This window comes from Macrobrachium rosenbergii, chromosome 15 (assembly GCF_040412425.1).
Source record: "Macrobrachium rosenbergii isolate ZJJX-2024 chromosome 15, ASM4041242v1, whole genome shotgun sequence".
Classification (NCBI taxonomy): Eukaryota; Metazoa; Arthropoda; class Malacostraca; order Decapoda; family Palaemonidae; genus Macrobrachium; species Macrobrachium rosenbergii.
This window is the reverse complement of record NC_089755.1, coordinates 4,780,803-4,794,017: the sequence shown is the minus strand read 5'-3', so window position 1 is coordinate 4,794,017 and position 13,215 is coordinate 4,780,803. Positions and strand designations below refer to the sequence as shown.

Sequence of the window (13,215 nt, the reverse complement as noted above, 5' to 3'; positions counted from 1 at the left end):
CTACATCACCAACCCAGTGGACGTGCTAACAGCGGCCAGGACAAGATAATGAGATAGGAACGTTGACAATCGTCACTTCCCAGCCGTTGGTGAGTGTGCACTTTCAGTACTTGTTTTACCAAGCGCATTTTTTATTGTCTTTGTGTATTTTAGCATTTTTCCGTTTTGCTTTTATTGATATCCAAAGCACAGTACTATTTAACAAGTGTAATATCGTAGGACCACGAAAATGGCAGAAATAAAAACGATTTAAGATGTATTTTCTGATGGTTACTTTGACTTATTTTTTTCGTGCGTCATTATTAGTGTCATCACGCTTTTATCATAATTGGCACATCTTCACATTTGTAATGGGACTGTAAAACGTCATAGAACCTCCTCAACAGATTTTTATCATTCTGGAATATATTCCGGTGATACTAGACGGCAAATTTAACCGTCGTTGTAACTTGGTATAATTAAAATCGAGCTACCTGGTAGCCTCAGTAACAGTTCTGAAACTGTATATAACCTTTATTCATCCGTAGTCTAGTTGCTCTTGCTGATGAAATAAAATTCAACCGAGGCAGAAAGACAACAATGGAGTTGGAGATTTAGTTTAAAGCACTTCAAAACTCTGGACGCTTCTCGGTAAAATTCATTGAGTAGGGTTGGAACTATCGGGATATTAACCCAGTATCCATCCACCTACTCCTTGGGGCGCGGTGTGTGGTACTAGCTCCTCGGTGGTCAAAGTTTTTTATAGACCCATTTCTGTATTGTGTGGTCGACAAATTATATTAATAAACTCTGCTTTACTTAGCATGAGTTTACCCTGGTTTGACGAGGTGGATCCATTTTCGGGTAGGTTGGAAGGAACGACGATTGTTCGGTTGTGATGTTTCCAAATAAGGTATTTTAGCTTCGTCTAAGCTTTCACGTCCTAACTGGGAAGGATTTAATATTCAAATGCTAATGCAGGGTGTAGCGAAGATGCGATTTCTGTTGGTTGCTAATTAGGCAAACGATCTGAATAATCTAAAGATTTGAATTTTGTCTGTCTGTTGTAATTTTGATAATGGGGTAAAGTGACATTACTTTGCAAATGTGAGACGGGATAATGAATAGTACAGTAATTTGTGCTCTGAATGACCAAATAAATCTTAGAATATTCTAGGATCGAGTCCTAGAAAGAAGGAAAATCAAGTTTTCCTACTCATGTGGAAAGCTTTACTCCGTACTAGCTCATTTGATGTTTATTATGTGGGTTACTGCAGTATTCACGAGAGAATAGTTGAATTTTGCCGCTGTGAATAATTTTTTTTTTTTTATCAACATAGCCCATAGCTGAACGCGTACTACAATATTTATCTCACTGTAAATGTCATCAGTTATTTTGTTCATTCCCAGTTTGCTTTTAGTGACATTTCAGGGTAAAATATGTTGTCTACCTGAAGGCGTTATCCAACTACTATGAAACTGTAGTATCAGAAAAACTTGAACAGATTACAAACCCTCTAATGCAAATACAGGATACAATATATATATATATATATATATATATATATATATATATATATATATATGTACATATTATATATTAAGATATATATACGTATATATTTATATATGTATGGATATATTTATATGTATGTATGTGCATATATATTATATATACATATGTATATATATACATGTGTGTGTTGGGGGGAGAGGTTTCTGTGGCTTAGTGGTGCAGTGCTGGGTTAAATTTTTTAGGTCCCCGGATCGTTCCCGACCTCCGTCCACCTTCCATTTAACACTAAATGGGTAGGAGCTTTTGCCGGAGCTTAGGAAAAGTGCTCTGGTCTAGCAACTTCACCCCTAAAGAGTTGCTCAAAAACTGGAAGGGTCTAACTCGTGCACCTCCCCGCTAGAAGGGAAAAGACATACACACATATACGTGACATATGTATATATATATATATATATATATATATATATATATATATATATATCTACATATATATGTATATGTATAATATATATATATGTATATATACAGTATATAAATGTGTATATATATGTATATATTTTTTTTTTCTTGAGTTGGCATAGAAATCTGTTAATCCTGTCTACGGTTTTAAAGATATTTTGGTAGTTTGAGTAGCAATTTCTACGCCAGCTCAAAGAATAGATCGAGAAGCCGGTGGGTTGATTGATTTAATTGAAGCTACTTGCACTGTAGTTGCTGACGGAGAGCCTGATGGTTGAAGGGGCGGGTGTGGGGGCGTTCAAGTCACAACAGATAAGAAGCCATTTAGAGGCGATAAATTTCATCTCTGTATTGATGGTATAATTACCCAGGCTCAAGTTCACTACGCTAATTAACATATTTCCTTCACGGGCGTGCCTTGTCCACGCCAAGCAATTAATTTCTTAATGAATAGATCGATCCGTGTCAAAGAAAGGGCATGAGGTGGAAGTGTAAAGTTGTGAGACTGTGATATTAGTCACGAATCAAGCGTAGATACGTTGGTACTTTCATAAGGTACAAGTTGACATTGCAGTTACCTGCACAAAACTTCTGTGGGTATTAACTTATAAATAATTCTAAATCTCACTCGGATGATTTCTTTCCTAGGATTCTCGGGTTGGTTCATTTTGAACAAAAGCCACCAAGGACAAAACGCTAATGGTGACCAGACGTAGATAACATCTGATCATGACAAACTTGTCAAATTCCTTGCGTCTCTCCGCCTGCCTCAATTACCACCCCATTTGGAGCTAAATTTTTTTCGCAACCAAAGTTTTACCAATAGTCTCCCAGGAATCATTTAGAATGATTTTCTCTTACTTTTACAAACAAGTTTCCAATTGAAGGGAAGGGTTGCTGCTCGCTGTAACAGGAGCGCGCGCGTGCACACATGTATATGAATATATATGATTATATAATATATATATTATTTATATATATATATATATATATATATATATATATATTTTTTTTTTTTTTTTTTTTTTATTATAATGTATGTAGATATTTGTGTTGTGTCTGTCTCAGATTTTTAATTCATCAACACTGAGTACAAGTGAGTACGAGTAATGAACGAAAAAGTTCAGAGACTAAAGGTCGTTCACCAGATGCAAGCAATTCGGTGCAGTTTCTGTTACCTCTTGAATTTAAGACGGCTACTATCTTTATGAATGTTTTATGTACATGTAACTAATCGTTACCCAGGTGCATACCTCCCTCTCTCCTTCCCTCCTGTCCACCAGCCTCCTGTTTGGGTTTCTTACTCAGTTTTTGAGTTGTGGACGAAATAAAAGAAGCCAACAACAAAATCTAACGTTTCCCCAGACCTCTGAAATGAACAAAATAAGATGGGAAATTAGAAAAACAATGCCATTTCTGCTTCTGATGCTTCCTTACGTGTTAGTATTAGTGACGGGTTCATCGTCTGGTAGGCCTATCATATAGGTTCCCACTTTTGACAGACAGCATCGTATCGCATCGTATCGCATCGTAGGCTTCCTAAATGAACTTACTTTCATATCCCACGTTTTGTTATTCAAATGTTCTATCGCATCAAGATTGAAAATCATTCTCAGTAGAAAACAGTTGGATAGTAGTTTCTGGGAGGTGGCCAAGGACAAGAATTCAAACATTGCAGAGAAGAAATAACATCGAGAAGGAATAACGGTTAACTAGCGGGCAGCAGGGGACAGGCCTCCCAGCCCATGAGTGCTCTCTGATTTTCTTGGAGTTGCACAATGTCTAAGGCGCCGTTACACACGCCGTTTTTTTTTTTTTTCTTGTAATGAAAATGAATTGAACGACTTTTTAGTTGAAAAATAATAACTTATGGGACAATTCTGTTTAGGAGATTTTTCGAAATTCTAGTCCAATATAATTTATACCGTGATATTGTACATTTGACATCACTGTGTTATATAATCTCCTTGAGGTCCTCCCTGCCACTGGATTTTGGGGGGTGGGGAGGTGGCGGTTTCTAGGCCGAGGCTCCGTGTTGGTGGTAACTAAAAGAACTTGGAATGGGGAAAGCCTTTGGTGGTTACACAATAACAAATATACTTGATGATTAGCGGTAAGGACGACGTATATGGGATATGAACATTTTACAGCCACCTCTTCAGGTGCTGGTCACTGTTCACTTTCTTTAGCCTATTTGTTTTACGAAGCTCTTTTGTTCCGGATTTTCATTGGCCGTGCATATTAGCCCATTTCCATGTTTCTTTTTTATAAGTGTATTCATGCTCAACGACTGTAAATGTAGGACAACGAAAAATAGCAAAAACTCAAACGATCGTAATTGTAATACCCGACAGCCCCCTTATACATTTTATTAAATCAGCATTAATGTTATGCTTTTATTATAATTATTTATACAAACATTTGTAATGAGGCAGTAAAACGTGTAGAGCTAAACATTGAATCTACTTCACTAAGTAGAATTATTCTGGAATATATTCCAGCGATGCTAGACAGTAAAGTTAACCGTCGTTTTAACTGTCGTAAATGTGGGCAGCCTAAATAACAGTTCTGAAGCTGCATAAAACCGCTATACAACCATAGGCTAGTTTTAGTACGCATGTCGCGATGTTTTTGGAGTTGTTTTGTCCATTGAAATGAAATTCATCTTGATCAGTAAAGTCTCTAGGGAGTTGGACATTGAAAGAAGTTCGGACTTAGAACGCTTTACAGTGAAAAAAGATTTGCATGGGCTGGACCTATGTAACAGCTGAACTCTGCAGCATCTAAAAACAACGTGGACTAGAGTAATTTGTGTCAAGGGTCCGGGTGTTGCAATGTTCCCTTATTAAATGGGTTTCTGGTCGATATTTTCCTTGTGGCTCGAAGGAAAGACGAATGTTTACAAATTAGATATTTTGGTTTCATTGTAAGCCTTCACAGCTTTCCTAGTCTGACTGGTGGTCATTGTTTTGGGGAAGAGCAGGACCAGAATATTAATACGGATGGCAAAGTAGAGTGTAACTTAGACACGACATGATTGGTCATTAGATATGCAGATGATCATCTATATAGACCTAGAATGTTATTTGTCTTTTTGTTGTGATTTTTGAAAATGGTGCATGGCGGGATCATTGTGCACCATTTTCTAAATAATTACTAGGGATATTATTATTATTATTATTATTATTATTATTATTATTATTATTATTATTATTATTATTATTATTATTATTATTATTATTATTATTATTTCAGTAGATGAAACCTATTCATGGAATAAGAATGAATACAGTTACTTGTTGCAGAATGACCGAATAAAACTTAGAATATTCTTGGAGTCTTCAGGAAGAAATACAGCGTTTCATACACAGGTGGCAGCTGTAGTCCCTCCTAAGAGCTTCGTTAGTTTTATTCGTGGGATTCTTGAAGCATTGTCGAGATAACAAAGGAAATGGTCGCTGTGAATATTAGATTTCATTTTCATCGACATCAGGCTCTAGCTTAGCAACACTATTTATTTCAGTGTACTGCATGTGGCCACAGTTTTTTCTTTTCATTTGCCCTTTAGCGCTGCATTGCTGTTTCAGGGAAATATTAATACAAGCTTCAGGCTTTATCCAGTACGATGAAACCTGAACATTTACAAACCATATCAAATTATATATATATATATATATATATATATATATATATATATATATATATATATATATATATATGTATATGTATAATAATAATAATAACTAATAATATATATATATATATATATATATATATATATATATATATATGTATATATATATGTATATGTATATGTATATGTATATGTATATGTATATATATATGTATATATATATATATGTATGTATATGTATATGTATATGTATGTATATATGTATATGTATATGTATATATATATATATATATATATATATATATATAGCAATAACATGTATGTATGCTTATGTATGTATGTATGTATGCATGTATGTATGTATGTATATATATATATATATATATATATATATATATATATATATATATATATATATATATATATATATATATATATCGTGCAACCACCTCACCAAGCTCTCTCTCTCTCTCTCTCTCTCTCTCTCTCTCTCTCTCTCTCTCTCTCTCTCTCTCTCTCTCTCTCATTTTTAAATTCCCTTTATGAATGGAGTTAAACATTAAGTCATACTAGAAAAACCCGAGATTGTTTGCCACTGCAAGTCAGTCATTCTCTCTCTCTCTCTCTCTCTCTCTCTCTCTCTCTCTCTCTCTCTCTCTCTCTCTCTCTCTCTCTCTCTCCATTTTAATCAAATAAATTACTTAGGATATATGTGTATGTATGCATGTATCATGTTTATTTAAAGTAATGAATTCAAGACAAATTATTAATCACGGGAAAGAAAGTATTTTCAATGAAAGTTCTTCTAAAAGTTATTCGGAGCAGCGCTTGGTTGGTCAGCTAGTATAAATATATATATAAATGGAAGAATGAAATACGTTAACTGCATCCCACATCTGAATTTACAATGAAAATAGGGGCAGAAAGGAAGAGATATAAATCCGGGGAAAGGCAGAGATTCCAAACATCGCCGTCATACTGAAGAAGTTTTATCGGACGCTTAATTTATATACCACAGATTCGTTCAGAGTGCGGAGGCATCAGTCTCTGGGCCAGCAGACGTATGTGGGGCAGGGTGAGGCAGTGTAGCGTGCCATGAATATGAAATGGAAGAGACATTTCTCTGAAATCTACCAGTTAATTTCTCTCAATATATTTATCTTTTTATAGATTTTGATGCAGAGACCTCCCTTCATGAAAATTCTGCGTTGGTCTTCTTTTCTTTTCTTTTTTTTTTTGTGTCACGTACACTGATATATCTTTAAGTGAAATTCAGTTGATCATTTTTTTATTTACTCTGTGATGCAGCTGCCAGTGCATGCGTCAATCTTTGTTTATTGAGCTTTCGATGCTGAAACCTATCTCAATATTTATTTCTCTCCTTTTCTGCTTCCATATACTAATTGTGTTGAAGACTATCATAAGAAATTGGTAAAATAGTGCTAGATTAATACCAATACATGTTCTTTAAAATGAAACAATGTGTTTACAAGTGAAATTGAAACTTTTCCTAACAAACTATTTCTCTTGGACCTGTTACTGAATACATGATATAAACACAAATGAATGTACAGTGTCTGTCAAAGGACAGAATTATTCGAGAATCAAACCATATATTTGCAGTTATGATTCTCATAAATTTATTTCAATTGCCTAATGCACAGCTGCAATTTATAGTCTGAGTGAGAAAGTTGTGGGATGCGTACACAGGAGGTACCAGCAAGTTACACATGATGGCAGGACATAATTTGCTATATACCTCTCTTATTTTTCTGAAGTACTGAACTTTGAAATTGAGTTTATCTCATAACTACAACATTAAGTTTTAAACATTCTACACCACATGCTCTCATGAGGCTGGATCTGGCTCATTCTGGTCTCAAGTGCTCCAGTCTCTTGATGTCGCGGCTTGTTCCACCCTAAAAGACCTAGAAGCACCATTGCGGATATCTTTATGCATGGCTGACTAGGCACACACAGTTTATCCAGCTGCCATATTTGATCTTACTATTGCATAAATAGATGTGCTGTCCACCCTCCGCAGAACTGGATTAGAATATGATACTTAGTTTTCTATTGGGCAAACTGACTCTTTAACATATTTAACAAAGGTTCATATGTGCAGTCAGCTATCTCTCAGGAACAATTGGCATTACTGTGTCTGCTTTTGGTGTTGGTGTCTAAGTCACTTGCTTCATAGACTTGACAACTACGAGAACTGAAAGATCTATGCATATGGTATCATAGGATCCATATTGTCTCATCGGGTGCTCAGTTTACTTTATGAATAAAGGCCGCAGTCACACATGGAATAAGCAGATCGTAATGTTGATTTTTTCTCATAAGTGCTGTAACCCAGGAAACAGGTTTTGCCGGGGAAGATTCCGCTCTCTTTCAGTGGTTATGATTTGAGGGTTGGATTTGCTAGTTTTCATCAGAAAATGTACGAGACTCTAAATCTCAGTAAATGTAAATTTTAAGCAAAAATTAAGCTTTCTTCTATTCTTGCTTACTAAATGAACAATTGTATGTATTGGCTGAACTTCCCTGAAAAGACATAAGTACCTTGGATCCCTCTATGGCTAATTGTTTCATCATTGAATGTTGACATTGAATCCAGTCGTAGTTCACAGACTTCATTTGCCATTTGCAAGGAACCTTGATAAGGGTTTTAGTACGAAGTAATTCAAATAGATTTTAGTGCTACTTTCGATTTAGTAAATCACTGAGCGCACCCCATTATACTTCAGGATCTTGGGTGAGTGGATATGTTTAGGATTACTTCATGATTTCATACAGGTAGGCAACAACGAGTTGCTGTGGATGGGATCTGTAGTGAACCAAGACCTGTTGTGTCTGAGTTCCCACAGGGCAGTGTTCTTAGTCCTGTTATTTTAGTATACAAGTAATAATATGGTTCCTTGTAGGCCTGTGGGTGTAATAAAAGTCTTCACTTATAGGCAAGCCTCCTCAGCTTCAGTCGGGACATGGAGTGGATCAGGGAATGGTGTCGTCGGTGGGGTTTGAGACTGAACTCCAGAAAAATGAAAACACTATTGGTTAGCAGATCTCGTACAGATTTCCCACCCCATCCTCCCCTTCAGGTGGATGGAACTCTGCTGAATGAGTCTGAAGCTTTAACTATTCTAGGTGTAACTTTTGACTCACATTTTACTTTTGAGAAACTTCTAATGAAAGTTTCAGCAAATGCCACAAAAAAGTTAGGTATTGTTAGAAAGGCCTCATATATTTATCAGTGATAAAATCAGTGCAACGTTTTGAGCCATTGTCCTTCCTTTACTGGAATACTGTTCTCTGGTGTGGATGTCTGCTTCTGCCAGAGATTTATCTCTTTAGATAAGAGTGGTTCATGAAGGTGGTAGGTTTCTGTTTCCTAATATTAGCAGTTATGACTTGGACCATCGACGGATGGTCTTGTTTGTATCAATTTTTCATAAGTTGTATTTCAACAGAGATCTTTCACATTCATAATTGATCCCTGATCCCTTTTACCTGCCGAGAGCAACCAGATTTGCTGAACAGCAGCACCAATATGCGGTAAATGCGCTTTGCTGTCGAACTTCTCGGTTCCAGAGGTCCTTTATTCCTCACACCATTGGATTGTGGAACGGCACTCCCAGAAGAGGATGTCGTGCAGTGGGAACTTCAGAAGTGAAAGCGGAAATTGCAGTGTTACCATCTTAATGCTAGTATTCCTGCATTTAATACGTTTTAACTATTTATCTTTATTAATTTTCTCTTTTCAGCCAAGTAGGATCTCTTCTTTCTGTAGTTCTCTTTACTTCCTCTTACTTCTTCCCAATGAATATATACCATATTCTTTGGAAGCTTGAATTTCAAGTCTATGGCCTCTGTGGGCTTGTTCCACATGAATAGGTTTCATGTACTGACTAATAATAATAATAATAATAATAATAATAATAATAATAATAATAATAATAATAATAATAATAATAATTCATAACTAATAATAATAATAATAACAATTCATAACTAATCTTGTCATTCAGTCACAAGCAACAAAAATTAATTCTTAATGGTCGACTCTTGTGCGGTTGAGCTTCTTGAAGATTTGGCAGCCTTGTATAGAACTAGAATTTTCATAGGTCACAACTCTGATATGAAGAAGAAAGCTAGTGAATTATGTTCTGCATCATGTTTAGATCCTCCCAAATATTCTGCCTATCAGCTTAGAAACACTCATTGGTGAAGTGGATATCTGACAAGGTTATATGTTGCAGATCCTGTCATAAACTTGGGCCTGGGTTTCTACCAGTGATTCTGGCAGACAGCAGCATAAATTCAGCAATTAGGGGTTCCAGTGATGCTAGCATGTTTTTCTCTCTGTTCTCCAGTAGTTCGTAAACTGTTCCATTTGTTGTGAGACATAAATATTACAGTTTCCATAAACAAGTATATATATCTCATCCACTACTACAGCTATCCACTGGATGGTGCTAAGGCTGGTAGAACTCTTTACACTTTTCTTTGATGTAGAAAGAAAATACGGACATTGCCAATGGGAGAGGACTTCGTGTCCAGGAAGGAAGAATGCTGGTGTGAGCCCACTTAAGGTAGCAAGAAGTAAAAAAAGGTGTATCATAAGGAGAATTTGGTGGTCTAGTTTATCTTCATAGATAGAGTGGTTTGGCTAATGAGCATTCTTTGTTGTCGAGGTCCTCCGCCACTCACAACTGGTTCAAAAGGGTCAGCAGCAGCTTGTCGTGGTTCGAGAGAAAGACGACAGAATTGCTGATATCACAAGTGTCGGTGGTAAAATGAAACAACTGTATATGCATTTTACCGACTAACTTAAAAAAAAAAATAGTATGAATATCTAAGTATCTTACATAAACATAGAAAGGAAAAGTTAAATAAAATCTGGACGTCTAAAAGTTAGCACCACGAAACAAGTAATGCAAATGTTATTTTAATCATACACAATTTCGAGCACTAAACAGATAATCCACATATGACCAAAGTCTTAGCAAGCGTGGCAGTCATTAGTTGGGAAGCCACTGACTTAATTTGTCTTGTGCTAACTTTAGGAAAATGTTCATTTATTTCCACTGGATTTTCTCTTCTGGGATTAAACCCTAATTGCGGGATATTGCAGTTGAAAGGAATAATGACGGAATTTACTAAAGTTCGCAACGGAAATGTAAATCCCTATCCTAATTACGAGGTAGGAAAAGGAAAAAGGCAGGTTGATGATGATAAGTGGCTGAGCAAATGGAAATTAAAGGAGAATTAGGCTGTTATCTGGACCAAAATATCTCAGAAATTTCTTTAAAAGCGTTAAACCCGAAGGGCTAAAATCATTCTACCATAATTGTGAAAACAATTAAAGTATCGTAGAATTGGACGTTTTTTACATCATTGTCAAAATGTCGGTTACAATAACGGTCATACAAATATTGATCAATGATGACTGGAAGAAGAAATTTCTTTGAAAACCTTTAAATGTTCTTAATATTTGTGTTTGTATGATATAAATCTGATAAATTACAAAAACCATATTCCTGAAATGTTATCCGGTAAAGTCTGTCTGTCTTCAGCCAGTAATGAAGTAAACCTCTCCAGTGTTCATATAATTTGTTGACCTGATTCCCGTGACCTGATGAAATTATTATGATCATGAATCATTAGCTGAAGTGTGCTTTTGAAACCAGGGGAAAAAATACCTTCTTTCTTTGTTATTTTTTTTATTTTATTTTTTTTTCTAATGGAATAATTTCTTAATTTTCAAATGCTAAAGATAAAGAGAACGTTTTTGAACTGGATGCTGCAAAGGATGACATTAGAGTACTAGAAACAGTCTCTGTACTGTGCATTACATGAAGATGTTGCTATAACAAATTTTGAGGAATTTATTGGAATCATATTTGATTCCAGATGACGCGTGAGAGAGAGAGTCATTTTCCTCAGTTAATATGTTATGAAATGAGCAAAGATATTTTCCTCCTGTTCTATGCAGCGTCTGAGTATATAATCATTTCCACGATTTCTTAAAATTAATTCCAGCCATTTTCTTGCTCCTTTGGTTCGTATTTGTGTCTCTGTCTTCATAAACCCTGGTTTTACGGTTTTCTTTTTGATCTCGTGAGAGATACGAATGAAAGCGGTAATATTTTGTTGATTTAAATTCAGCGAAAATGGAAACCAGATTAAGCTTCGAAATGCAGAGTAATGAAAGAGACAGAAGGAAATCTGGGAAACCGAATCCCTTCTGAAAATGTTGTGGGGAATCGCTGTTAATAGGGAAGAAATCCAAATTCAACCCCGGAAATTCATTTCTCATACAATAGACTCGATAGAACGCTCTCTCTCTCTCTCTCTCTCTCTCTCTCTCTCTCTCTCTCTCTCTCTCTCTCTCTCTCTCTCTCTCTCTCTGTTCTTGAAATTAGATGAAATGAAATAACACGGAGACCCGCTCCTTATCAATGAAATTATCAGATTCGTGAATGCGATTTTTTTTAACATTCCAAGTTTCATTATTGCCTCTTTTCTATAGCTCAGTTTTTAGTTAAGGCTACATCCGCTGTGAGGAGTTGACATTGTTTATCACAGAAATGATTATAGACATGAAAATTCTATTTAATCGCCTCCAACATCCTCCGACAGGCATGGTTTGGTTGGGTCATTATGATATGGTTAAGTCTCTGGCAATCACTTCCTTCAATTTTCTAACACTTCTCTGATTCAACAACATGTAATAGGCCAGAATTTCCAGTAGGCTTGTATATTACAATCACAAATCACCTCCACCATATCAAATATATAAACTTCTCGTATCCACAACCCTTTCACCTTTAAGTTCATCCCACATTGTTTTGCCTACGTCTGATGCCCTTCCCCTAGTTCTCGCATCAATCCATCCATTAAATAATGGTGCATTTTGAAATTGATAGATTTCTAATTGCCCAAGCTTCCCTGTTCACTCTAACTTGTCAGCAGAAATATTTAAACCTGCTGGATGCTGAGACCTTACCTTACAGGCAGATTATCCAGGCTAGAGAACTCTCTCTCTCCTCCTGTTGCTTATCCAAGCTGCTTCCCCGCCTCTGACATGGCAGCAGACATACTGTATTATTCCCAGAGGATGCTGGGATCAGACCCCGCAGGTGTATTTGTAAGTTTATGGACTAATAAACAATCTTTCTTTTGAACAGCTTCATGCTGAAGGGATTTTTTCTCGGCTGCCAAAACAGGAGCAATAGAGTTGGTTGTCTTGCCTTCATTCCAAGCTTCACAGTGTATAAGTCTATGGGTCAATACACTGGTAGGTTTCGGCTTTCCTGGTGTCTCTGAACGAAGATAAGGCAAAGTTCTGAAGGTTGCTGGTGTAAGGAGGAACTAGATGGACATGCTGATCAACAAGATAGCAGCAAGGAGCCATCTGAGGGATTCTTGGAGTTTCAGTTTATGGAATTATCAGTGCAGTTCGTATCATGGCGGGAACACCAGCTCGGTTTGACATTGGCTATACAGCTAAGCACTGGGGCGCTTCCAGCTATTCAACATTTTTAACAGTAAAAAGAGGGAGTTGGGTTTGTTGGACTGGTCTTTTGTCCCTGGGTGCACTGAAGGAATGGTGGGGCACACA

General features: G+C 36.3%; 1 pseudogene; it reads right to left on the bottom strand.

The window, feature by feature from the left end:
- The window catches only part of LOC136846856 (CD209 antigen-like protein D), a 45,023-nt pseudogene extending 32,015 nt beyond the window's left edge, over positions 1 to 13,008 (bottom strand).
- Positions 13,009 to 13,215: the final 207 nt, after the last annotated feature.